This window comes from Dendrobates tinctorius, unplaced genomic scaffold (genome assembly GCF_039654945.1).
Source record: "Dendrobates tinctorius isolate UK_male_01 unplaced genomic scaffold, ASM3965494v1 ptg000017l, whole genome shotgun sequence".
NCBI classification, from domain to species: domain Eukaryota; kingdom Metazoa; phylum Chordata; class Amphibia; order Anura; family Dendrobatidae; genus Dendrobates; species Dendrobates tinctorius.
In genome coordinates this window covers 7,764,249-7,791,752 of record NW_027361685.1, presented here as the reverse complement: position 1 = coordinate 7,791,752, position 27,504 = coordinate 7,764,249, and the positions used below count along the sequence as shown (strand labels likewise).

The window sequence follows — 27,504 nt, the reverse complement described above, 5'->3', positions numbered from 1 at the left end:
AGTCTTCTGGCACTTCTCCTGTTCTCCAAGAATTTTCAAAGATTATGGAGAGGGGTTCAAAAATATTGCTAGCGATATCGCAGTGTGTAACGGGGTCTTTACAGACAATGGCGTTTACCATCTGTCTGCAGAACTAAAGTAATGAAAAAGAAGCTGGTAATTAGCTTTCAAATGACATCCCAATGTCCCCTCTGGCTTTACCAGAGGCCCCAATGTCTGATTTGGACAGCAGATTTGAAAAGACATTTTCAGTCTGGGGCAGTCTTGGGGGTTCTCAATCCCCTTAACTACTCTGCAGAAGGGGTCAGGCAAATCAAGCTTGGCAGGAACATCATCCAGGAGGCCACCTACATACAGCAACATCACTTGTCCCCCTGCTCCAAATGGAATTTGAATTCAGGGGGTCAGAGCCTGGCTGTCCATGGATAAAAGTGGTCCTTGTGGTGCAGGCTTGAGGGTGCACAAATGCCCAACAGAGCACCACACAGCCCCAAGAACTGCTCCCTCACCTCAGTCTGGTAATTAGCTTTCAAATGACATCCCAATGTCCCCTCTGGCTTTGCCAGAAGTCCCACCAGGGGCCCCAATGTCTGATTTGGACAGCAGATCTGTACTGAAGTCCCTGGTGGTGCAAACTCTTGTGTCACCAGGGAGCATGTCAATGTCAGCAGTCAGGATGGCCTAGTGGTCTAAGGCACTGTGTTCAGGTTGCAGTCTCCCGTGGAGGCGTGGGTTCGAATCCCACTCCTGACAGCAGCAGTACTGGTCCCTGGAGGTGCAAGCTGTTGCGCACCAGGGAGCGTGTTAAGCGTCTGCAGTCACCACATGTGGAGGCGTGGGTTCAAATCCCACTCCTTGACAGCAGCAGTACTGGTCCCTGGAGGTGCAAGCTGTTGTGCACCAGGGAGCGTGTTCAGCGTCTGCAGTCACCACGTGGAGGCGTGGGTTCGAATCCCACTCCTGACAGCGACAGTTTTTTTTTTTTTTGTTTTTTTTTAAAGAAAAGAAAATAAACCTAGTGGCAGCATGTGTAATAACAGTCTCCAGGTCTTATAGCCTAATGTATACACCATAAATATTTATATGTGTGTCTATACAGTTGGTGTATATATGTGTGAGTATATTTTTTAGCCTTAAAGTTTTGATTCTCCATCCTCATTTATTTCTTTTCCAAATCAAAAAAACACTCGTGTGAGAGCAATCTGCATCCAAAAAAACTTAGGGATAGGGACAATTTAGTGAGTACGTCGGGCTCCCTTAAAAGGTCAATTCACCCAACGAACAAGGGTGCTGCTTGCTCGTCGGGTGAGATGGGCAGCACGATTATTATCATCTAACACGCTTTCCTAGGATAATCTGCCAACACAAATCTCTTCTTGAATGGACAATCGTTTCTTAAATGACAATTTATGCTGATAAAAAAAACAAAAGCTCTAAATTAGGAAGGAGGCTGGAGGGGGGGGCGTCAGGGGCTGGAGGGGGGAAGACAGAGGCTGGAGGAGGAAGTGTGGTGGTGTAGACGGGAATCTATCTGATTCCCAAAAGGAAGATGGAAGTCCACAGCATCCATGGGGTCCCTAGGAATTATCTAGTGTCCAGAGTAATCATTCTAAAGACATACTAATAGGGAATTTAGATTGTGAGCCCCATCGGGGACAGTGATGATGTGTGCAAACTGTAAAGCGCTGCGGAATATGTTAGCGCTATATAAAAAAATAAAGATTGAGACACCCACGATTATTACCAGCCATGACGTCCCTGTAGTCCTGGACTTGCCATTCCCTATTGTAAAAGGCCGGGACTTTAAATGGTTTTGGGAACTGAGGGAGGAGAGGGAAATGTCTGAAGAGAGTGCGGCAAGGTGGACTCGAGTAAAAATGGCAAGGGTTCCCCTGGTCGCCAGGGACATGGCGGCTGCAGAAAGGCAGGTCAGGCTGAACACTCTGAAGAAGAGACGGGGTCAGGTGCAAACAAACTTAATGTCCTAGATAAAGAGGTCACATTGCCGCTGACAAACCCCAGCACAGAGGTAACAGTTGATGTGCTGAAAATTAAACTGACATATTGTGATGGTGGAGATGCCTCAGCAAAGATCGTGGTAGGAGAAATCCCAGAGAGTGCAGGTGGAGTGAAAACCCACAAAGGTTATGGAGAGTGGACTGGTGGTTCATTTGCCTCAGAGGTGGTGGAAAATGACAACTGTGCCAAAATTCTGGAAGAGGAAGGGAACTATACTGAGGCGTGTGACAACAGGACAGTAGGGGGTGAGAACTCCAGAGAACCCGAGGGTGGAGAGATGGAGTCTGGGAGCGAGAACATTGACTCTTCAGAGAGCCCTGTTGAGGCCCTAGGGGTGGTTGATGGTAATGGAGGGAAGACCCACAAAAATCTTAACCTGCAGATGAAGAAATAGGTTGAACTCTGAAGCAGCAGAGAGTGGATTGGCAAGCTGCCCCATCTGAAACTTTAATTAATGAATTTATGGTCCGACACGTGCTAGCCAAAAGGGAACAGGCTCACGAAGTGGAGATGGTTAAAGAGACAATAAGAGACCATGTCGAGCGAGAAAAGGACCTGAGACAAGTGGCTGAGTACAGAGTTGATGAGCTGGAGAAGGAAGTCTCTGAGCTCAGAGGTCACTTGTCAACGTGTCAATCAGTGAACAAGGCCATATTGGAAAATATAGAGGTGCTTATATCGTAGATAAGTCTGCTGTGGCTAGAGTGAGGATTCCGGCTGATGATGAAGCCCAGGTAGCTGGTGAAGGTGGGATGGTTCCATTCTTCCTTGTCGGATCAATCTAGAGCCTTGAGAATATCCGAATGCTCCTGGAACATCGCATGGCGTACCTAAGAGTGGTAGAGCAGCTGACACTTGAGAGACTGCAAATTAATAAACAGCTGCAGGAAAGACGAAGAAGATGGCGGCCATTTTCAACTCGAGGTATTGAGAGACGAGGGTTTCTTTAAAGGCTTGAAGTACTCAACCGGAAGATAAATGGAACGACTCCTCTCTGGGTAATAAAGACAAAAGGAGAAACTGTCAATAGAGAGACAACCGAAAGTGGCCTGATGGAAGAGGACAAGGAAGAGTTAGAAGTAGTGACTCTTCTGTGAGTTCAGTGATGCGTGACCTAGGCAGGAAACCCCTGTAGCAGACGTGGTGACAAAGGGTCAGACCAGACAGAAGGTATAGGTGTCAGGGAATCACCACACTGTACTGACCGCCAGGGATGGGGGTGGTCCAACAAAGGGGCAACACTATCAGAGGAGGTGAAGGAGTCGGACGACGGATAGTTCCAAAAGGGTTCAGTGATTCGGCCCGATTTTGACAGACGGTGTGACTTTCAGAGGCGACTGAGATGGGTTTCTGGTCGGGTAATAGCAAGTGCCAAGCCTCGGAGCCTTAGGCAGAGTGGGGAGGTATGTGGTATGGCGAGTGTCCATGTGGTTAATGGGCGGTATGTATCACAGAGGTGGGTGGCCCTGTGATGGAAGCCTGGGCTTGTTTTGCTCAGCAGATGTACTGCTGAAGGTTAATATACATTGGGAAGGCTTCCAGGTGACTTGGAGAGATGGGTGGATCCAGACACCTACATACCCCACCCAAGGGGGTGTGTCTGAAGACCCAAGATGGAGTCTGTGTGTTTGTGCACGGGCAGTGCTGGCTAGGCTGTGCCAGAGAGAGAAAACCTGTGGTATACCTCGGGAGAGGATGCCTCTGAGGATAAGAGGTATCGAGGAACCTGTGGGCAGTTAATGGACACTAATCCGTGTTAGGTACACAAAGACTCAGTGAGGTCCATGGGTACTGTAGAGCCGAACAGTGCACGGGGTGCTGCAAGTTACCAAGTACCTGAGATTCGGTTTATGCTCAGTATTAATAAATCGATTGGACTTTTGTTTTAACCCTGAGTGTCCCAGCGTATGCCTCAACGACTGGCCAAGTGAGTATTCCCCGTCCACAGATAGTCGAAGTGTCACAATGCATATACATACAGTCATACACATATTCCATGCATGTTTACACATACAGGCATATATCTACACATATACCATCATACATTCATACAGGCATATACCATGCATACATATGTTGAGGAGAGCCTTAAGATCAAATACTTAAATAACCTCGACATAAGAGATTGAGAACTACCCATAAAGTGTATTATTTCACCTTACATGAGCTTTTTCAGATCAAAGTGGGACACTAAAGATAGCTGCCATTTCCTGTTTCACCACACACCATGTGCTGGTATCCAAGATGACGCCCACTCTGATGACCTCATGGATCCGCCCACGATGACGCCCACTCTGATGACCTCATGGACCAACCCAGCCAGATTACCTTATGGATCCGCCCACGGACTAGCTCACTGCCCAACCCACTAACCAATGGAATACATCCGATCACTCCCATTTTAGAGCCCCCTTACAGGGGATATATAAACCTATGTTTGGATTAATAAAGCTCTTGGAGTTGTGCCATAGATTGATCGAAGAGAGGTTACATCCGCCTGTGTCTCTGGTGTGATTTTTTATTGCACACTAATCAGTATCCATTTGGCCAGGAGCATGCAACTAGTGAACATTTCTTATTGCATACCTCCCAACTTTTGAAGAAGGAAAAGAGGGAAAAATAATGCGGCGCGCACAGCGAGCCGTGGCAAAATTTAGGCCACGCCCCTGACCACACCCATTTCACAACTATTCACACTCATGTCCATGCCCAACTGCACCCATTTAGCACTGCTGAATACACTGACTGGTAAAGAGGGCACAGTGGCTGGCATTATGGGCACAGTGGCTGGTACTATAGGCACACTGACAGGTACTGAGAAAAGAAAGAGAGAAAAAAGAAAACAGAGAAAGGAGAGCGAGAGAAAGAAAGAACAGAGAGGAAGAACAGCAAGAGAAGAAAGGACAGAGAGAGAAAGAAGAAAGAACAGAAAGAAAGAGGGGAAGAAAGAACAGAGCAAAAGTAAGAACAGAGAGAAAGAGAGAGGGGAAGAAAGAAAGAACAGGGAGAGAGAAAGGGGAAAGAAAGAACAGAGAGAAAGAGGGGAAAGAAAGCAAGAACAGAGAGAAAGAAAGAGGGGAAAGAAAGAAATAACACAGAGACAGAGAAAGAACAGAGAGAGAGAAAGAAGTAAAGAAAGAAAGAGGAAAGAAAAAGAAAGAAAGAACAGTGAGAGAGAAAGAAAAAAAGAAAGATTAGAGAACGAAAGACCAGAGAGGGAGAAAGAAAAATAGAGGGAAAGACAGAACATAGAATGAGAAAGAAAGATTCTATAGCAGCCCAGCTCCCATTGTAACGCCCACCTGACCCTCCCGGTGCAGGACATATCATGATCCACTCACATGGCCAACATCCCCGATTCCAAGGCGATCCTGCTGTCCGCACTGTCGGAGAAGTACATGGTGATGGATCCGAAGCATTCCTGGTTCCGTCACAATCTCCTCTTGAATTTACCTAATTTCCAGTACATCACTTCTGGTGGACTGTCATGTGCAAGTTTTAAAGTGCTCCGCCATGTACTCCTGTGTCCTTTGGGAAAAGCCTGCTTTGTATGCCTTGTACACACTTGGCTCCACTCTGTACATCCCATACACATATGGCTCCGCTACATACACCAAGTACACACACAACTCTGCTCTGTACACCTCATACATGTGCAGCTCCGCTCTGTACACCTCATACACACATGACGCGGCTCCATACACACGTGATTCCACTCCGTACGCCCCACACACACACGCGCAGCTCCGCTCTGTACACATGTGGCTTCGCTCTGTACACTTCATACACACACGGCTCTGCTCTGTACACACACAGCTCTGCTACATCCACCCTGTAAAGCACTCCTGACCCCACACAGAAACTTTACCTCATCCAGCACCAAGACAACCAGCACAGCAGAGTCCTGCAGAGTGCAGACACAGAGGCCCCTGATCATGTGAACCCTGACTCCTCCCCTCTCACAGGTCCTGTGCGTACAGAACACACAGCCCAGCCACATCATTACTGTTAGGTGTTGGGTTCCTGCAGTGGTTCAACAGGAATCCAGAACCTCACATTCTGCGGTATCCCATTGTCTTTCGACCGCAGAGAAGATTGCTCAGCAATCCCGGCTTCCCAGAGGCTCTGCCCAGACCTGCTCTGTGGGGCTGGCTATTGCTGCCACCTTTGGGTCAGCAATGGCAATGCAGGCTGCTCAGCAGCAAATCGCTCCAGAGGCTGTCCTTCTGTCGCTCCACTGAGTATGCTCACGAGACGATCTCCCATTGGAGATCGGGAGCCACATGTCCAGATCCTTCTCCAGATCTGATTGGTCCATTTCAGGGATCTGCAAGCTTCCGGAAGGTCCTGGCTATAAAAAGTTTGCATGGCCACTCTGCTACTATGTGAATGATGATGGATGCATGAACCTGCGAATGACTCATTAAGATCCCCTCCCTCTGATATTACGAGTGTGTATAGGGACTTAGCTTTAGAGTCAGCGCCAGCCAGTGGCAAGCTATAGCCACAATAAGTATCCACACAGTACTAGCGTCCGACAGTGCGCCCCCTCTTGGGCATTGTCGACTAGCGGCAGTGTCTGTCGCTGCGCTGCAGTCTGCAGCTCCTTTTGGCGTCCGCAGTTGCGACGCCGCATACACGGTAGGTCTAGACGGATGCTGATCCTCTGCCAAGGGCCCAGCTCCTGTGACCATATACCGTGCGTGCACACCTCTGAGACCTGTGACACTGACAGGCTCAGCCCTTTTGTGTTTTGCACTTAAGGCATCTCTGTGAGTAAAACAGAGATCGCTCAGCGCACCTGGGTGACGTTCAACCTACGTGCGCTATACCGCCATATCGTACGTCCGGCATCAGCTAGCAGCAGTGTTAACACCTTCTGCACGGTGGACCCCGGGTGGCAAACGCACTTTACGTTATTTTATATTTAGTGCGTTCCGCCGTCCCTAACATTATACTAGCGCCAGGGTCTGGCTAGTAATGGCGGACCAGCAGCAGCTATTGCAGTACATTCGGCAGCTGGAGGGCAGGTTGGCGACTCTCGAGAGTTCCGCCTCAGCTGTGAAGGTTACTGAGGCTGCTGTGCAGTCAGTCGCAGAGGCTGTCTCGCATGTGTCCACGTCTGCACCGACAGTTTGCCGCCTCCCGTTGCCTGATAAATTTTCTGGTGACACTGCCTCCTGCAGGGGTTTCGTGAGCCAGTGCTCTATCCAGCTTGTTACTGGCCGCGTGATTCCCTACAGAGCGGGCTAAGGTGGGGTTTATCGTTTCCCTTCTGTCGGGCAGGGCGTTGGAGTGGGCCACGCCACTGTGGGAGCGTGGTGACCCTGTGATTCGGACCACTGCTCAGTTCCTAACATCTCTGAAGCAGGTCTTTTTGGGGCCACGGGTCACTCACGACACCTCTCTCCAGTTACTAGCATTAACACAGGGATCCCTCTCGGTCAGCCAGTACGCCGTCCGTTTCCGGACACTGGCTTCCGAGCTGGAATGGCCTGATAAAACCCTCATCCCTGTGTTCTGGAGAGGTTTGGCGGAGCATGTTAAGGATGCTCTATCTACCAGGGAGGTTCCCATAAGTCTGGAAGAGCTGATTGCTATTTCCACCCGCATCGATCTCCGTTTTTCGGAGCGCGGGCTGGAGCGTGCTCAATCCAGACGGAAGATTAGCTTGGCTCCCAACCTCTTTGAACCTCTAGAACCTCTTGAGCAAGAGAGTTTACCTCCAGAGCCCATGGAGGTGTCCCACGCCGGTCTCAAGACACGGCCGGCACAACGCTCCACACGCTGTTACCAGTGTCGACAGTCTGGTCACGTGGCTAACAGGTGTTCGCAGCGGCCGAAAAAACGACCACGTCCACTGGTAATTGGTGAGGGTCTATTCGCTATGGAGACCGTCTCCCCCAATCCAGCGCTCCAAGGGATGTTAGATAGCGGTGATTCCTCCTGGGAGGTACAGGTCACAATGGATTCCGGGGCAGAAGGGAACTTTATGTCCTCGTTCTTCGCCCAACAGCACGCTATCCCATTGGTACCACTTCCTCACTCAGTACCCATCAGGGTGGTAAACGGGTCGACCTTATCATCCCAGATTACCCACCAAACAGCACCCCTTTAAGCTCTCAATTCCACCTTTTCATCGGGAGACGGTGTCCCTGCTCATTATGCCAGAGGGCATCGATCAGGTGCTCCTCGGGGTTCCCTGGCTCTGTTGCCATTCCCCTCATATAGAGTTCTCCTCGGGGAGAATAATAGAATGGAGCAAAGACTGTGTGGGAAAGTGCATGGGGGGAGTCGTCCAAGTAGCCTCTGCGGAGGTGCCTGCAGATCTTTCCGCGCCACCTACTGGGAATCTGAAGACCGTGGCTCCGGTCGTCCTCGAGTCACTGCTGCCAGGCAAGACCTTTGTCCCGCCTCATCTACGGTCCAAGGTTCTCACGTGGGCACACGCGTCCAGGGTGGATGGTCACTTTGGCTACAAGCAGACCACAAAACTCCTGGCAAGCTCTTATTGGTGGCCGCACAGGGCTCGGGACGCTAAAAAATACATTCAGGCATACGCCTCTTATGCTCGGAGCAGCTCCTCTAAACAGAGGCTGGCTGGGTTACTGTATCCCTTGCCGGTGGCAGACCGGGCAATGGAGGTTCGCGACAGTCTGGGTCGCACCCCGCATGTCACTCTATCCTCTAAAGTGAGTGAAGACGCCCGTCGACACACATCGGTGCCCCGCTCCAACTTCTCCTGGCGACTTAGCCATCCCTGACGCCTTCCACGTGTCCCTTCTCAAACCTGTTCACATGTCCCTGTTTTCCGAGTCATCTGCGGAGTCAGACTTGTCTTCGGACGAGCCTGAGGCCTATGCCTCTGTGGGACACAAGGTGGTACGTGGCAAAAAACTTTATTTGGTGGATTGGAAGGCTCAAGGGGAAGGGGGCCCTAGGGGGGGTAATGTTAGGTGTCGCGTTCCTGCTGCGGTTCTACAGGAATCCAGAGCCTCACATTCTGCAGTCTCCCATTGTCTTTCGACCGACCGACCGCAGAGGAGATTGCTCAGCAATCCCAGCTTCCCAGACACTCTGCCCAGACCTGCTCTGTGGGGCTGGCTATTGCTGCCACCTTTGGGTCAGCAATGGCAATGCAGTCTGCTCAGCAGCAAATCGCTCCAGAGGCTAAGTCCTTCTGTCGCTCCACTGAGCATGCTCACGAGACAATCTCCCATTGCAGAACGGGAGCCACATGTCCAGATCCTTCTCCAGATCTGATTGGTCCATCTCAGGGATCTGGAAGCTTCCGGAAAGTCCTGGCTATAAAAGGTTCGCATGGCCGCTCAGCCATGCGCTAGTATAGTCTCTAGTTGCTACTGTGTGAATGATGATGGTTGCATGAACCTGCGAATGACTCATTAAGATCCCCTCCCTCTGATATTATGAGTGTGTATAGGGACTTAGTGGGTCGCCCTCCCAGGGCCGTGGGGTACCGGGCCGGTGTCAGTGGGATGTGTCACAGCAGCGGTGGCCCTGGGCGCCCAAGTCAATGGCGGGGATGTGAATGGTGTAATGGAATGGAATAGTTTGTGACGCCACCTGTGGTGTTCGGCAAGGGAGGTGTTAAGCCGACGCTGCAAAGCGATCCTCTGGGACAGATGGTGTGATGCAGCAATGATGGTATAGCCCTCCACAGGCAGGGCTGTTGTCCCAGGGCAGTGTAGATGTGGGGACACTTTGATGGTGTAGTGTCCGGCGCAGGGGATGTAGCAGTGTCAGGCAGACGGACGCAGGAAGGAATGGAGGACACCAGGGCATGTAGTTCCAAGGCTTTACTCACAGTCAGTAGTGCCCGCTTCTGTGCCGTGTTCTCCAGGTCAGGGACCCAGTCAACCTCAGGCAAGATGGAAAGCTCCCCTCCACACTCCGCCAACTTATGTGCTTTTCCTGAACGTCTCCTCTATAGCTCCTTGAAGTGTGAAGATCTCCAGTACCGTGGTACGCTGGAGTTCCTCCTGTCAGATGTTCCCAAGAACCTACTTGTACGGCAGACAGCTGTAGCCTGCTTCGGGGACTCCCTCCTCCTGAGTCCCGGCTCCCTATACAATTGCTGTTGTGCCCCAAGTCTTAGATGGGAGTAGTGCATTTACAGCCATCTACTCCACCGTTGTCTGCTGCAGAACCATAAGTGTCCATACAACCTCGGGGATCGGGCCCCAGCCTTGCGCTGAGAACCTATAGTCAGGGTTCCTCTTCTAACCCACGTCCTCTCTGTTCTCTCTACTCCTTTGTTCCGTACTTGTCTTTCTTTCTTATGGAAGCTTAGGTTTCAGTTTTATGTCTTTCTCCTTCTGTTCCTTTCCTGTGCCAGGTGGCTCAGATCACTGAGGCAGCTGCAGCACTCCTTCCTCCATCCCTTCTTCCAGGGATCCTCACTCCTGTCTGAGTGACTTCCTACCCTCCCGACCTTCTGTCAGACTGAACCTCACATCCTATACTTTCCCACTCTTTTATGTATCTTAACTCCACCCACCTCCCAGCACATCCAGTGTTCCAAGCGGGGAACCACCAAAGGTGCTCTGCTACCCTCTGAGCATGGAGCCACAATGTGGTTGTGCAGAACTACCCTGTTGTGTGGGGTGCGAGTGTTGGAGTGTAGAAAGGGAGTTCCCACCTTACTTGGATGGTGGGGTACCCCACCTTGGAGAGAGAGCAAGGTGCAGTACCTCTGTGGCGACTGAGCCTCAGGGGCGTCACACTTAGCTTTAGCGTCAGTAACAGCCAGTGGCAAGCTCTAGCCACAATAAGCATCTACACAGTACTAGCGTCCGACAGTGCGCCCCTCTTGGGCATTGTCGACTAGCGGCAGTGTCTGTCGCCGCGCTGCAGTCTGCAGCTCCTTTTGGCGTCCGCAGTTGCGACGCCGCACGCACGGTAGGTCTAGACGGACGCTGATCCTCTGCCTAGGGCCCAGCTCCTGTGACCATATGCCATGCGTGCACTCCTCTGAGACCTGTGATGCTAACAGGCTCAGCCCTTTTGTGTTTTGCACTTAAGGCATCTCTGTGAGTAAAACAGAGATCGCTCAGTGCACCTGGGTGACGTTCAACCCGCGTGCGTTATACCGCCATATTGTACGTCCGACATCAGCTAGCAGCAGTGTTAACACCTTCTGCACGGTGGATCCCGGGCAGCGAACACACTTTACGTTAATTTATATTTAGTGCGTTCCGCCGTCCCTAACAATTGCAGGCTGCGGTGGCTCTCTGGGAGGGTGAGGATCATGGGGTCGGTGAATGGTGGGGCATGGCGGCTCAGTGCAATGCGGGAAAAATAGCGTCCCGGGCGGGACGCGGGTTGGGGGTGTCAAAAACAGGACTGTCCCGCGAGAATCGGGACTGTTGGGAGCTTTGCTTATTGTTCAACCTAACACATACACATATACCATGCATACATACACATCCAGGCATATACCATGCATATATACACATCCAGGCATATACCATGCATACATACACATATACTATGCTATATTAACAAGTTATTACACTAAGGTTCAGATACGGCTTTAAATAAGGCTACTACTTATTTTAAAGTACAAAATTAAAGGAATAGTATAATTGAATAGTATGATTGTACACTTGTACACTGATTGATTGTACACTGATTGTATGATTGTACACTTGTACACTTGTACAATTGTACAATTGTACACTTGTACACTGATTGTACACTGATTGTATGATTGTACACTTTTGTATATTTTAAGATACAAAGGTTAAGTACATATAAAGATTAAATACATATAATGATTAAGCACATATAAACATTAACTACATACTGTATACTCACATCATCACCAAGAAGCTTTTAAACATCATCCATCTGGAATATCAGAGATGCACCAAGACAGAGAACCCCTGGGAAATTCACAACACTGCATGGGCGTCCCCACTTGTGCAGGTATTACAACACTGTACACGTGTACAGGTACCCAGGTTTCTGCTTCTGTCTTAGTTATGTTTCTCTGGCCTTATATACAGAGTGGGCCATTTATATGGATACACCTGGGTGGGCCATTTATAAAGTTGGATCTAAAATGGCCCACTTCAAAATGGCCGCCATGGTCACCACCCATCTTGAAAAGTTTCCCCCTCCCATATACTAATGTGCCACAAACAGGAAGTTGATATCACCAACCATATAGGAATAAATGTTAGCACAGCCAAACAGGGAGGTGCCACACAGTAGGTTCCCAAACCTTATAACCAAGTATCAAATACCAGGCACACGCAAGGATTTTTGGTGCAAAAAAATCAGAATTTTAATGCATACAGTAGCCACTAATTACAAACGTTTCGGTCGTGATAGACCTTCATCAGTGTACTAGGGTTAATTTCTAGATGCTAGTGTGAGTAAATCACAAATAGTAGCCAAATAGCCAAAGATCAGGTAAAGAGTGTAGCCCGGAACTTAGGTGGTCAGTGACCTGCAGTATGCCAAAATAGGTATATGCCAGGTATCCTATGTCACAGTATCCACCGCAAGACAGGGAGTTGTCACCTCCCTATGTTCCGTACTACACTCTTTACCCGATCTTTGGCTACTATTTGTGATTTACTCACACTAGCATCTAGAAACTAACCCTAGTACACTGATGAAGGTCTATCACGACTGAAACGTTTGTAACTAGTGGCTATTGTATATATTAAAATTCTGATTTTTTTTGCACCAAAAATCCTTGGGTGTGCCCGGTATTTGATATCACCAACCATTCCCATTTTATTTAGGTGCATCTATATATATGGCCCACCCTGTAGTGATTTACACTGTGTAACTCTGGTTTCACCATGCCCTTCCAGTGGCCAGCTTTCAAGATTAGGTGAAATGGAGATACCATGGCTATTTGCTGGCTTTCATGCCAGTTCTCATGGTCATAACCCATTCGGGCCGGGTTCAGTCATTTAACCCTTTCAGTAACGCCCTTCGGTGCCCACTTAGATGCCCTTTTTATGCAGTTTTATCATATTTGTAGCTGCTTTTAAGCGTTATTCACAGCAGGGCTCCTCGCCGCATTGTATTTTATTAGAGCAGGTGGAGGCGTTGGTCTGCTCCTATCACCAAAATGTACCTTTCAGGTTATCCCTCAAGTACCCTCACTTGTCTCTTCTTTTGAGGTCCATGCCGTCAGACTCTACACCCCCTTCTCAATGCAAGTGGCGGTGGTATATCATTCTCCCGGCCCCTCCCATCAGTTCCTGGATCATTTTGCCACTTGGCTTCCACATTTTCTCTCTTGTGACATCCCTACCCTCATCATGGGCGATTTCAACATCCCCATTGCTCTTCCCCTCTCCCTATCTGCTACTCACCTTTTATCTCTAACCTCCTCGTTCAGCCTTTCGCAGCTTACTAATTCTCCAATGCATGGAGACAGAAACTCCCTCGACTTGGTCTTCTCTCGGCTTTGTGCCATGGATGATTTTGCAAACTCCCCTCTCCCGCTCTCTGACCACAACCTTCTTTCATTCTCTATCAAGAACTGCCAGGCCGCTCAGGTCACCCCCACTGTCCATACTTATAGAAACATACAGGCCATTAACACCCAGAAACTTATGGAGAACTTGCAGTCTTCATTGGCCCCTATCTCCTCCCTCTCATGTCCTGATTCTGCATTGAAACATTACAATGAAACACTTCAAAGTGCCCTGGATGAATTTGCACCTCCTAAACATAGACCACCACAACACAGATGGCGACAACCCTGGCATACCCTGCAAACACGTTTCCTGCAGCGGCGCTCCAGGTGCGCTGAACGTCTGGAGAAAATCCAATCTACACGAAGATTTCATCCATTATAAGTTTATGCTTAGAACATACAACACTGCCCTTCACATCTCAAAACAAACCTATTTCAACACGCTCATCACCTCACTGTCCAATAACCCTAAACGTCTCTTTGACACTTTTCATTCTTTACTCAACCCAAGAGTACAGGCCCCAACCACGGAGCTTCAACCTAACGATCTGGTGAATTACTTCAAAGAAAAAATTGACCAGCTCGGACAGGAAATTATCTCCCTATCACCTCATACCATGCACTGTCCTCTGTTGTGAGTTCATTTTTCCCTTCACCAGTGAGGTCTGATGAACTCCCTCTTCTGGCGAAGGAAGGTAGTGAGGCTGATCACCAAACAGCTGAGCAGGTAGATGATGACTGGGTCACAGGAACTGATGACTGGATATAAGGCAGCCGACGCCCTGCTGCCTCGCTGGTGAATTCCTGCTGGATTCTTGGAGACCAGTCTGATTTCTGCTTCTCAAAGCTAAGTGTTGCTCTGCCTTTTGTACACTTTAGTTCTGGTTTTGTTTGCCTTGTTTTTTGGAGTTCAGCCATCCCCGGCCGGGGGTGAGCTGAATTCCATTTTTGTCTCTGATCTGTTGATCTCTGGCTCTGTCTTCAGAATATACCTAAGTGCTGATATAGTCTTTTTGAAGCCTAGTGACTTCAGGGCCTGTTTTTCCTATTAGTCTGTTGGTTCATTTTTGGATAGGGTTTTTGCGGATTGCAGACAGCAGCTTTTCTATCCTGTCCTATTTAGTTAGCTTGGGCTCCATCATTTGCTCAAACTATCTTTCTATCTGTGTTAGTGTTTTTCATCTTGCTTCACAGTCATTATATGTTGGGGGCTGCCTATTCCTTTGGGGTCTGCTCTGGGGCAGTTTAGATTTCCCCTTTCTGTCTTTAGGCTAATTTAGTTCTCCGGCTGTGATCGAGGGGTCTAAGGCACCGTAGGAACCCCCCACGGCTACTGCTAGTTGTTGTGGATAGGTTCAGGGGTCTGCAATCCGATAGCTTCCAACTTCTCTGGTTTTCTGGACTTAGCTATTATTTTTGTTTTTTCCTCCTTCGGTGACTCATCCATAACAGTCCTCCCTCCCCCACTGCATCTAGCGCACTCTATGATTTTGAACCAGTCACAGAAGAAGTAAGCAGGCTCCTTGCATCATCTCACCCAACTACTTGCACCAGTGACCCATTTCTGTCACATCTCCTCCAGTCCCTTTCCCCTGCTCTCACCCCTCACCTAACTAAAATAACCTCTCTCTCTCTTCTGGTATCTTTCCCTCCTCATTTAACCATGCCATCATATATCCACTACTTAAAAAAACCATCCCTCGACCAAAACTGTGCCGCTAAGGGTACCGTTACACCTAGCGACTCACCAGCGATCCTGACCAGCGATATGATGCGGTCAGGATCGCTGCCACACAGGCAGATCTCACCAGCGACATCGCAGGGGACGGGGATCGCTACTTACCTGTCAGACGCGGCGATCCTGCGTCCTCCCGCCCGGCTCCACGCGTCGCTCATCGTCACAGCAGGAAGCGCCGCAGGAAGCTGGCGATGAGAAATGATCCAGGAGCTTCTCGCGCGATCAGCAATAACCAGCGGGGGAGCCGGTCGGAGGTAAGTATCACATGCAGCGATATCGCTAGCAATATCGCTGCAACGTCACAAAATCGGTGACTTTACAGCAATATTGCTAGCGATATCACAGTGTGTAACGGGGGCTTTACTATAGACTTGTCTCTAATCTTCCCTTCATCTCTAAACTCCTGGATTGCCTGTCAACTCCCGTCTTATCTACTATTTCTTTGATAACTCTCTTCTCGACCCTCTCCAATCCAGTTTCCGTTCTTTACGCCCTACTAAAACTGCCCTCACTAAAGTCTCTAATGATCTACTAACAGCTAAATCAAATGGTCATTAGTCCATGCTAATTCTCTTGGATCTCTCTGCAGCATTTGACACTGTGGATCATCAGCTCTTCCTCACTATGCTCCGTTCCATTGGCCTCAAGGACACCGTTCTCTCCTGGTTCTCCTCCTATCTCTCTGACCGCTCCTTTACTGTATCTTTTGCAGGTTCCTCCTCCTCTCATCTTCCCCTTACTGTTGGGGTTCCTCAAGGATCAGGTCAAACAATCAGTAGATTGGTCAAACAATCAGTAGATTTGGTTTCCAGTACCATCGCTATGCTGATGACACCCAATTATACGCTTCTTCTTCTGACATCACGCCTGCCTTTCTAGAAAACACCAGTGATTGTCTAAACGCTGTGTCTAACATCATGTCCTCACTATATCTGAAACTGAACCTGTCAAAGACTGAACTCCTTGTGTTTCCTCCCGTTGCTAATGTACCTATACCCGACATTGCCATTTCCGTGTGTGGTTCCACTATTACTCCCCAGCAACATGCCCGCTGTCTTGGGGTCATACTTGACTCCGAGCTTTCCTTTGCCCCCCACATCCGATCACTGGCTCGCTCTTGTTATCTGCACCTCAAAAACATTTCTAGAATTCGACCTTTTCTTACTTTTGACTCCACAAAAACTCTTAGGCTGTGTGCCCATGTAAGCGTTTTTGAAGCATTTGTCCAGGTCAAAATGCTTCAAAAACGCATACAAGAAGCATCCCATTCGTTTTAAATGAAGTCCACACATTTTGTGCACATTGATGCGCTTTTTTTCCGCGAAAAACGCTTCACGGTAAAAAATGCAGCATGCTCATTAATTTTGCAGAAAAGTCAGCGTTTTTGCTCTTTCCTATGAGTCAGAAAACACATGGAAAAAAACGCATAAACGCGCGGTTTTTGCGCGGAAATAAAACGCGCGTTTTCTGGGAAGGAGTCCGATTTTGAAGCAGAAATTTTCTGCATACGTGGGCACATAGCCTCACTGTTTCTCTTATTATTCTCGTCTTGACTATTGTAACTCTCTTCTAATCGGTCTCCCTCTTACCAAACTCTCCCCCCTCCAATCTGTCTAGAATGCTGCAGCCGGGATCATATTCCTCGACAATCGTTAGGCTAAGTTCACACATAGCGGAATTCCCACGGAAGTTACCGCAAGAATTCCGGAATTCCATTCCGCGGGAAAATCGCATTTTAAATTCCCGCGATTTTCCCGTGGAAAAACTAGCGATTTGCAAGCGTAATTAGCTTACGGAATGCTAGCGTTTTCCAAGCGATCTGGAGCATCGCTTGGAGAACTGATTCACAGGTTGGTCACACTCGTCAAACATAGTGTTTGACGAGTGTGACCAACATTTTACTATTGAGGCTGCCTATGCAGCATCAGTAGTAAAAGAATGTAAAAAATAATCAAAAAAAATATTGTTATTCTCATCTTCCGGCGTCCCACGCAGCCTTTCCGCGCCTCTCCACGCTCCCGGCATCGTCCGGTCCGAGACCGAGACGTCATTGCAGTCATTCTCGCAAAGGATTACTGGGACCGGAAGATGCTGGGAGCGTGGAGAGAGGCGGGAAGTCCTCACCCACAAAGCTCTCCGTGGCTCAGCGCCACCCTACATCTCCTCCCTCGTTTCAGTCTACCACCCTATCCGCGCCCTCCGTTCTGCTGACCTGAGGTTAGCATCCTCAATAATCAGAACCTCCCACTCCCGTCTCCAAGACTTTACACGTGCTGCACCAATTCTTTGGAATGCACTTCCCAGGTCAATACGATTAGTCCCCAATCCCCACAATTTTAAGCGTGCCCTGAAAACCACATTTATTCAGACTGGCCTATCGCCTCAACACATTAACCTAATCTATCCCTGTGTGGCACAGCCAAAAGTTTTACCATAACCAGGTTCCCCGCGTCATGTTCCCACATGCTTTATGCATCCATTAGCCCTCTGTGTCTGTACTGTTACACACTTAACATTATGGCTGGTCCATACAATCAGGGCAACTGTTACCACCCACCTTTCGTGTCTACCTCTTTCCTCATAGACTGTAAGCTTGCGAGCAGGGCCCTCATTCCTCTTGGTATCTGTTATAATCTATGTGATTATTGTTATGCTGTAATGTCTATTGTCTGTACAAGTCCCCTCTGAAATGTAAAGTGCTGCGGAATATGTCAGCGCTATAAAAATAAAATTTATTATTATTTATTTTTAAGTTTTGTCATTAAATCTGTAAAAAAAAAAAAACTAAAAAAAAAAGGGGGAAAAAAAATTCTGAATAAAAAAAAAAAAGCTTCAGTTTGGTAAAACATGGCTTCTGGAATAAGATGAAGAAAATTCCCCTCTAGGGGCCACAAGCTGCATTCCCCCTGGTGACGGTGTGACTTCCTGTCGTCCACACTTCTCTCCTATGGGGAGATGCTGGACAGTGTGGGCGGGGCCACAGCTTCCTCCCGTCTGCTCTATGGAGGAGGTGGCGCCGCCCCTTCTGGTCACATGGGCATGACGTCACCACAGGTCCTGTGTGCACAGAGCAGTCATATATGTGGCGGACGCTCCTGGACCTTCTGCTTTCTGGGCCGGTTCCTCCTGTAAGTCCTATTAACCCTTCCGCCCCCTGTCTTCTCCTTTCTGACAGGACAATCTCTGAATTCGGACAGTGTGACAGGAATTTCAGCAATGTGGAAGGAAGAAATGACAATTTTACTGTTTTCCTCACAGAAATGTCACTTTAGCCCCAAATATATCATTGTCCTAAAGGTGACAGGAGCGCTGAGGCCGCACAGTGCGCCGTGTCTAATGAGTGCCGATACCCCACAGGCTCGGGAGGGAAGGGGCGCCATTGTGGCTGGGATAGACGGCGGACGCCGTGTGACGTGTGAAGAGCTCTGACACCAGAACAGCAGAGACCCCACAAGTGGCCCCATGTTACCCCCTCCACCTCTGGGGGCTCATCTAGGGGGCAGGGAGGATTATTAACCCTCAGGGGTCACAGAATTGTGTAACATTGAGCGGAGGAATGAAATGTTCCCAGTAAAATGTCGCTCCGTCCCCAAGTCTGTAATTATCACACGGGAGAAGAGGAGAAAACAGAAACCACTTGTTCCACAATTTCCCCTGAGCGCCGATACCCCATAAGGGGCCGGACACTCCTCAGGAGGGAAGGGGCGCCATTGTGGCTGGGATAGACGGTGGACGCCGTGTGAAGAGCTCTGACACCAGAACAGCAGAGACCCCACAAGTGGCCCCATGTTACCCCCTCCACCTCTGGGGACTCATCTAGGGGGCAGGGAGGATTATTAATCCTCAGGGGAATCGCTTGTGTAATACACGACCGCTCCAAAGTTTGGGGTCACCCAGACAATTTTGTTTTCCATGAAAACTCTGACTTTTATTCATCTATTGAGTTGCCAAATTAATTTAACCCCTTAAAGGGAGTCTGTCACCCCATTTTAGCGCTATAAGCTGGGGCCGCCGCCATCAGGGGCTTATCTCCAGCATTCTGTAATGCATTCTGTAATGCTGTAGATAAGCCCCCGATGTAACCTAAAGATAAGAAAAACACGTTAGATTATACTCACCCCGGCGTTCAGTCCGGTCCGATTGGTGTCTCCTTCCCGTCCGGCGCCTCCCATCTTCATACGATGATGTCCTCCTAACTTCTCCCTCGGCTCCTGTGCAGGCGTGCTTTATTGGCCCTGTTGAGGGCAGAGCAGAGTACTGCAGTGCGAGGGGCCGGGAAGGTCACAGAGGTCCCGCGCATGCGCACTGCAGTACTCTGCTCTGCCTTCTACAGGGCAGATAAAGTACGCCTGCACAGGAGCCGAGGGAGAAGGTAGGAGGAGGACGTCATCGTATGAAGATGGGAGGCCCTGGACCGGACTGCAACACCCCCCGCCCCCCGGTGAGTATAATCTCACGTGTTTTTCTTACCTTTCGGGTTACATCGGGGGCTTATCTACAGCATTACAGAATGCTGTGGATAAGCCCCTGATGGCGGTGGCCGCAGCTGATAGGGCTAAAATGGGGTGACAGATTCCCTTTAATAAACGGAGCTTTTTTCGTTTTTCGCTCCCCTTATTTCCAGAGCCATAATTTGTATATTTCTCCGTCAGTATGGCCGTGTGAGGGTTATTTTTTGCGGGGTGAGTTGTGCTTTTGAACGACACCATTGCTTCTACCATGTCTTGTACTCAAAATCGGGAAAAAAATTCCAAGTGCGGTGAAATTGCAAAAAAAGTGCAATCCCACACTTGTTTCTTGCTTGGCTTTTTTGCTAGGTTCACTAAATGCTAAAACTGCCCTGCCATTATGATTCTCCAGGTCATTACGAGTTCATAGATACCAAACATGTCTACGTTCTCTTTTATCTAAGTGGTGAAAAAAAATACAAAATTTGCTAAAAAATAAGCACAATTTTCCAAGCCCCGTAACATCTCCATTTTTCGTGATCTTGTGCTTGGTGAGGGCTTATTTTTTGCGTACCGGGCTGATGGTTTTAATGATACCACGTTTTTGCAGATACATTCTTTTGATCACCCGTTATTGCATTTTAATGCAATGTCACGGCGACCAAAAAAAACGTAATTCTGTCATATGATTTTTTTTCTCGCTACGCCGTTTAGCAGTCGGGTTCATCCTTTTTTTATTGATCGGGCGATTCTGAATGCGGGGATACCTAATATCTGTAGGTTTGATTTTTTTTTTATTTTATTTTGATTGGGGCGAAAGAGGGGTGATTTGAATTTTTATGTTTTATTTTCTTTCATTTTTAAACACTTTTTTGTTATTTTTGGCATGCTTCAATAGCCTCCAAGGGAGAGTAGAAGCATGCCATACTTGATCGGCTCTGCTACATATGGGAGATGAGCAGATCGCCCATATGTAGCAGTAATACAGCATTGCTATGAGCAATCTGACGGCAACAACCATAGAGGTCTCTATGAGACCTCTGATTGTCATGGCAACGCGTCGCTGACACCCGATCACGTGACGGGGGTTGGTGATACGCTCATTTCCGGCTGGACGCCGGAAGTACTAGTTTAATGCCCGCTGTCAGTGTTTGACAGTGAGATTTAACTAGTTAATAGGCGCGGGCAGATCTTGATTCCGCCCGCGCCTCTTGCCGGCACATGTCAGCTGTTTATAACAGCTGACATGTCGAGGTTTTGAAGTGGGCTCACCACCGGAGCCCACATCAAAGCAGAAGATACTGACCGCTGATGTACTATCCCGTCAGCGGTCTGTAAGGGGTTAAAATCTCGTCCAGACATTGACAAGGTTCGAAAAAAAGATTTTTATTTGAAATAATAATTTTCTCCTTTAAACTTTGCTTTCGTCAAAGAATGCTCCCTTTTCAGCAATTTCAGCATTGCAGACCTTTGGCATGTGTACCATACGGTCAAGCTGCTCCCACAACTGCTCAATGGGGTTGCGATCTGGTGACTGCGCTGGCCACTCCATTACAGATAGGATACCAGCTGCCGGTTTCTTCCCTAAATAGTTCTTGCATAATTTGGAGGTGTGCTTTGGGTCATTGTCCTGTTGTAGGATGAAATTGGCTCCAATCAGACTCTGTCCACAGGGTATGGCATGGCGTTGCAAAATGGAGTGATAGCCTTCCTTATTCAAAATCCCTTTTACCTTGTACAAATCTCCCACTTTACCAGCAAGAAAGCAACCCCAGACATCACATTACCTCCACCATGCTTGACAGATGGCGTCAGGCACTCTTCCAGCATCTTTTCAGTCGTTCTGCGTCTCACAAATGTTCTTCTGTGTGATACAAACACCTCACACTTGGATTCGTCTGTCCATAACACTTTTTTCCAATCTTCCTCTGTCCAATGTCTGTGTTCTTTTGCCCATATTAATGTTTTCTTTCTATTAGCCAGTCTCAGATATGGCTTTTTCTTTGCCACTCTGCCCTGAAGGCCAGCATCCCGGAGTCGCCTCTTCACTGTAGACGTTGACTCTGGCGTTTTGTGGGTACTATTTATTGAAGCTGCCAGTTGAGGACCTGTGAGGCATCGATTTCTCAAACTACAGACTTTAATGTACTTGTTACTCAGTTGTGCAGTGGGGCCTCCTACTTTTCTTTCTACTATGGTTAAAGCCTGTTTTTGCTCTAGGAGTAGTACACACCGTTGTACGAAATCTTCAGTTTTCTTGGCAATTTCTTATATAGAATTTCTAAGAACGAGAATAGACTGTCAAGTTTCACATGAAAGTTCTTTTTTTTCTGGCCATTTTGAGAGTTTAATGGAACCAACAAATATAATGCTCCAGATTCTCAACTAGCTCAAAGGAAGGTCAGGTTTATAGCTTCTCTAATCAGCCAAACTGTTTTCAGCTGTGCTAACATACTTGCATAAGGTTTTTCAAGGGTATTCTAACCATCCATTAGCCTTCTTACACAGTTATCAAGCACAAAGTACCATAAGAACACTGGAGTGATGGTTGTTGGAAATGGGCCTCTATACACCTATGAAGATATTGCATTACAAACCAGACGTTTGCAGCGAGAATAGTCATATACCACATTAACAATGTATAGGGTGTATTTCTGAATCGTTTAATGTTAGCTTCATTAGAGAAAACTGCTTTTCTTTCAAAAATAAGGAAATTTCTAAGTGACCCTAAACTTTTACATGGTAGTGTGCTTTAATATTAGCCGTATTTCCTGTTGGCAGGTATACCTTTTCTTTTAGGATTTGATTAAAAACTTCCACCAGTGGAGAAGAAACCTCTTCTACTAATGTTTTGCAGAACTCCCCTGGCAGCCCATCTGGTCCGGGGGCCTCGCTATTTTTCAGGGAGTTAATAGTGTCCACTATCTCTTCCTTTCTTATTGTAGAGTTGAATCTTTCTCACCTTCTGAGACTGTTGGGAGGGATAATCTGTCTAGGAATGTCTTCCCCTCTTCTCCATCTACTGGTTCTTGTTCATACAATGTGTTATAGTATTTATGCCAGCTGTCATTTATGATTTTTGGGTCTGTTTGTGGTGAACCTTTGTGATCATTCAAGCTACCTATAAATATCATAGGTGTTCGACCTTTTGCCAAGCGAGCCAATAATGAACCAGCCTTATTAGGCTGGTTTCACATTTGCGCTTTTGTGCGCTGCGCATCGTGCGCACCCGTGCGCATGCGCACTGCGCACCTATGTTTAACATGACGTGCGCATGGTCTTGCGCACGGTTGCGTTTTCGTGCGCATGCATTTTTTTGTCTTTTGCGCCAGGCGCGCCAGACGCAACATGTTGGATTTTTTGGTGCGCCCTGTCTCGGCAAAAAAACGCATGCGCACGCTTGCGCACGGAATGCGCAAAAACAACACATTGAAGTCTATGGGAACGCATGCGTGAGCATGGTCTTGCGCACGGTTGCGTTTTTTTGCGCATGCGTTTTTGAGTGAAACAAGTCTAGAATGTTCTCTAGACAATGGAAAAAATGTCACACCTAAAAACGCATGTGCATAAAAAAAAGCAAACGCATGCAAAAACGCATGTAAAACGCAAGCAACGCTGCGTTTTTTTGACGCATCAGCGTGCGCATGATGTTAAAAAAACGCGCGTTTGTTTTGCGTTTTTCTTTGCGTTTTTTATGCGCACGATGCGCTGCGCAAAAAAACGCTAATGTGAAACTAGCCTTACCGTATCTAAAAATTCAGATGTTTTTTGGTTCCCCCTTATTCTTTCTAGTCTGTCCAGCTAAAGGTCAAATTCCGCTTTAGCTTTGATCCATTTATGCCTATTTTCTAAATTGGGTCAGTTAACCCCTTAACCCCCAAGGGTGGTTTGCACGTTCATGACCAGGCCAATTTTTACAATTTTGACCACTGTCACTTTATGAGGTAATAACTCTGAAACACTTCCATGGATCCCAGTGATTCTGACATTGTTTTCTCGTGACATATTGTACTTCATGTTAGTGGTAAAATTTCATTCAATTAACTTGCGTTTATTTGTGAAAAAAACGGAAATTTGGCGAAAATTTTTAAAATTTCGCAATTTTCCAACTTTGAATTTTTATGCCCTTAAATCACAGAGGTACGGCACACAAAAAACTTAATAAGTAACATTTCCCACATGTTTACTTTACATCACCACAATTTTGGAACCAAAACTTTTTTTTGTTAGGAAGTTATAAGGGTTAAAAGTTGACCAGCGATTTCTCATTTTTGCAACACTATTTTATTTTTAGGACCACATCACATTTGAAGCCACTTTGAGGGGTCTATGTGATAGAAAATACCCAAAAGTGACACCACTCTAAAAACTGCACCCCCTTAAGGTGCTCAAAACCACATTCAAGGAGTTTATTAACCCTTCAGGTGCATCACAGGAATTTTTTGAATATTTAAAAAAATGAACATTTAACTTTTTTCACAAAAAAAATACTTCAGATTCAATTTTTTTTATTTTACCAAGGGTAACAGGAGAAATTGGACTGCAAAAGTTATTGTGCAGTTTGTCCTGAGTACGCTGATACCTGATATGTGGGGGGGAACCACTGTTTCGGCGCATGACAGAGCTCAGAAGGGAAGGAGCGCCGTTTGACTTTTTCAATGCAAAATTGGCTGGAATTCAGATTGGATGCCATGTCACGTTTGGAGAGACCCTGAATTACCTAAACAGTGGAAACCCCCCACAAGTGACCCATTTTGGAAACTAGACCCCCCAAGGAACTTGTCTAGATATGTGGTGAGAACTTTGAACCCACAAGGGCTTCACAGAAGTTTATAACGTACAGCGGAACAATAAAAAAATCATATTTTTTCCACAAAAATAATCTTTTCACCCCCAATTTTTATTTTTCTAAGGGTAACAGGACCCTAAAAGTTATTGTGCAATTTGTCCTGAGTACGCTGATACCCCATATGTGGGTGTAAACCACTATTTCGGCGCATGGCAGAGCTCGGAAGGTAAGCAGCGCCATTTGACTTTTTTGGCTGGAATTGAGATCGGACACCATGTCACGATTGGAAAACCCCTGATGTACCAAAACAGTGGAAACCCCCCACAAATGACAACATTTTGGAAACTAGACCCCCCCAGGAACTTATCTAGATGTGTGGTGAGAACTTTGAACCCCCAAGGGCTTCACAGAAGTTTATAACGTACAGCCGTACAATTAAAAAATCATATTTTTTCCACAAAAATGATCTTTTCACCCCCAATTTTTATTTTTCCAAGGGTAACAGGACCCTAAAAGTTATTGTGCAATTTGTCCTGAGTACGCTGATACCTCACATGTGGGGGTAAACGACTATTTGGGCGCATGGCAGAGCTCGAAAGGGAAGCAGCGCCATTTGACGTTTTTGGCTGAAATTGAGATCGGACACCATGTCGCGTTTGGAGAGCCCCTGATGTACCAAAACAGTGAAACCCCCCACAAATGACCCCATTTTGGAAACTAGACCCCCTAAGGAACTTATCTAGATGTGTGGTGAGCACTTTTAAACCCCCAGTGCTTCACAGAAGTTTATAATGACTGGGCGTGAAAATAAAAAAATCGTATTTTTTCCACAAACATGATCTTTTAGTCCCCATTTTTTTTATTTTCCCAAGGGTAACAAGAGAAGTTGGAACCAAAAGTTGTTGTCCAATTTGTCCTGAGTACGCTGATACCTCATATGTGGGAGTAAACTACTGTATGGGCACACGTCGGTGCTCGGAAGGGAAGCAGTGACGTTTTGTAATGCAGACTTTGATGGAATGGTCTGCGGGTGTCGTGCGTTTGGAGAGCCCCTGATAATAATAATAATAATAATAATTTTTATTTATATAGCGCCAACATATTCCGCAGCACTTTACAATTAAGCGGGGACATGTACAGACAATAAATTCAATACAAGTTAAGACAATTCAAACCATGACATTAGGAGTGAGGTCCCTGCTCGCAAGCTTACAATCTACAAGGAAATGGGGGGACACAGTAGGTGAGAAATGCTTGTTAATTCAGGTCTGGCAATTATAATAGGGATTTTCATATAAAGCTGCATGATCCGGTCATCAGCCCGTGTGTTTAAGCGCAATAGACAAGTATCAAGTGCAGTTATCATGTGCATGAAGGGTGTGGAGACAGATGAATAGTAGGGTGCAGATTCAGAATAACATTTGGAAGGAGGGAACAGGGCAAAGTTAGCTTGCTGAGTAGTTGATGTGATAGGCTTCTTTGAAGAGATGGGTTTTCAAAGCGCGCTTGAATAGGTCAGGGCTAGGTATCAGTCTGATCGTCTGGGGAAGTGCATTCCAGAGAGCTGGAGCAGCACGAGAGAAGTCTTGGAGACGGAGGTGCGAGGTTCGGATTACGGGGGATGTTAGTCTTAGGTCATTTGTAGAACGGAGGGCACGTGTAGGGCGATAGACAGAGATGAGAGAGGAGATATAAGGCGGTGCAGAACAGTGGAGAGCTTTGTGGGTGAGAGAGATGAGTTTATACTGGACCCTGTAGCGAATAGGTAGCCAGTGTAATGACTGGCACAAGATGGAGGCATCGGTGAAGCGGCTGGACAGAAATATGACCCTGGCTGCCTGATGTACCTAAACTATTGAAACTCCCCACAAGTGACCCCATTTTGGAAACTAGACCCCCCACAGAACTTATCTAGATGTGTGGTGAGCACTTTGAACCCCCAAGTGCTTCACAGAAGTTTATAACGCCCGGGCGTGAAAATAAAAAAATCATTTTTTTGCACAAAAATGATATTTTTTTCCCCCAATTTTTTATTTTCCTAAGGGTAACAGAAGAAATTGGACCCCAAAAGTTGTTTTGCAATTTGTCCTGAGTACGCTGACACCCCATATGTGGGGGTAAAACACTGTTTGGGCGCATGGCAGAGCTTGGAAGGGAAGGAGCACCATTTGACTTTTTCAACGCAGAATTGGCTGGAATTGAGATCAGACGCCATGTTGCATTTGGAGAGCCCCTGATGTGCCCAAACAGTGGAAACCCCCAATTCTAACTCCAACCCGAACCCCAACACACCCCTAACCCTAGCCCTAATGGGAAAATGGAAATAAATACATTTTTTTATTTTATTATTTTTCCCTAACTAAGGGGGTGATAATGGGGGGTTTGATTTACTATTTATGGCGGTTTTTATGTTTGGCGGCTGTCGCATGCTAAAAGACGCTTTTTATTGTAAAAATAGTTTTTGCATCACCACATATTGAGAGCTATAATTTTTCCTTATTTTGACCCACCGAGTCATGTGAGGTCTTATTTTTTGCGGGACGAGTTGATGTTTTTATTGGTGCCATTTTCGGGCACGTGACAATTTTTGATCGCTTTTTATTCCGATTTTTGTGACGCAGAATGAACTAAAACCAGCGTTTCATGAATTTCTTTTCGGCGTGCGTTTACACCGTTCCACGTGCGGTAAAATTGATAAAGCGGTTTTATTCTTCGGGTCAGTACGGTTACAGCGATACCTCATTTATGTCATTTTTTATGTTTTGGCGCTTTTATGCAATGAAAACAATTTTATATAAAAAATATTTTTGCATCGCTTTATTCTGCGAGTTATAACTTTTATTTTTTCGCTGATGATGCTGTGTGGCAGCTCGTTTTTTGCGGGACAAGATGATGTTTTCAGCGGTACCATGGATATTTATATGCGTCGTTTTGATCGCGCGTTATTGCACTTTTTGTTTGGCGGTATGATAAATCATTATTTTTTGCTTAGTTTTTTATTTTTATTTTTTAAGGGGTTCGCTAAAGGGGTTAACTAGTGGGATAG

General features: G+C 47.0%; 1 long non-coding RNA gene and 1 other non-coding gene across 2 annotated transcripts in view; both read left to right on the top strand.

The window, feature by feature from the left end:
- Nucleotides 1-670: 670 nt before the first annotated feature.
- TRNAL-CAG (transfer RNA leucine (anticodon CAG)) lies at nt 671-753 on the top strand. The gene has a single exon. It is a non-coding gene; the product is annotated as a tRNA-Leu (tRNA).
- A 17,320-nt stretch (nt 754-18,073) lies between these two features.
- The window catches only part of LOC141082270 (uncharacterized), a 28,192-nt gene continuing 18,761 nt past the window's right edge, over nt 18,074-27,504 (top strand). The window contains exon 1 of the long non-coding RNA XR_012230483.1: nt 18,074-18,349. This is a non-coding gene — a long non-coding RNA (uncharacterized lncRNA). The remainder of the gene's footprint in view (nt 18,350-27,504) is intronic.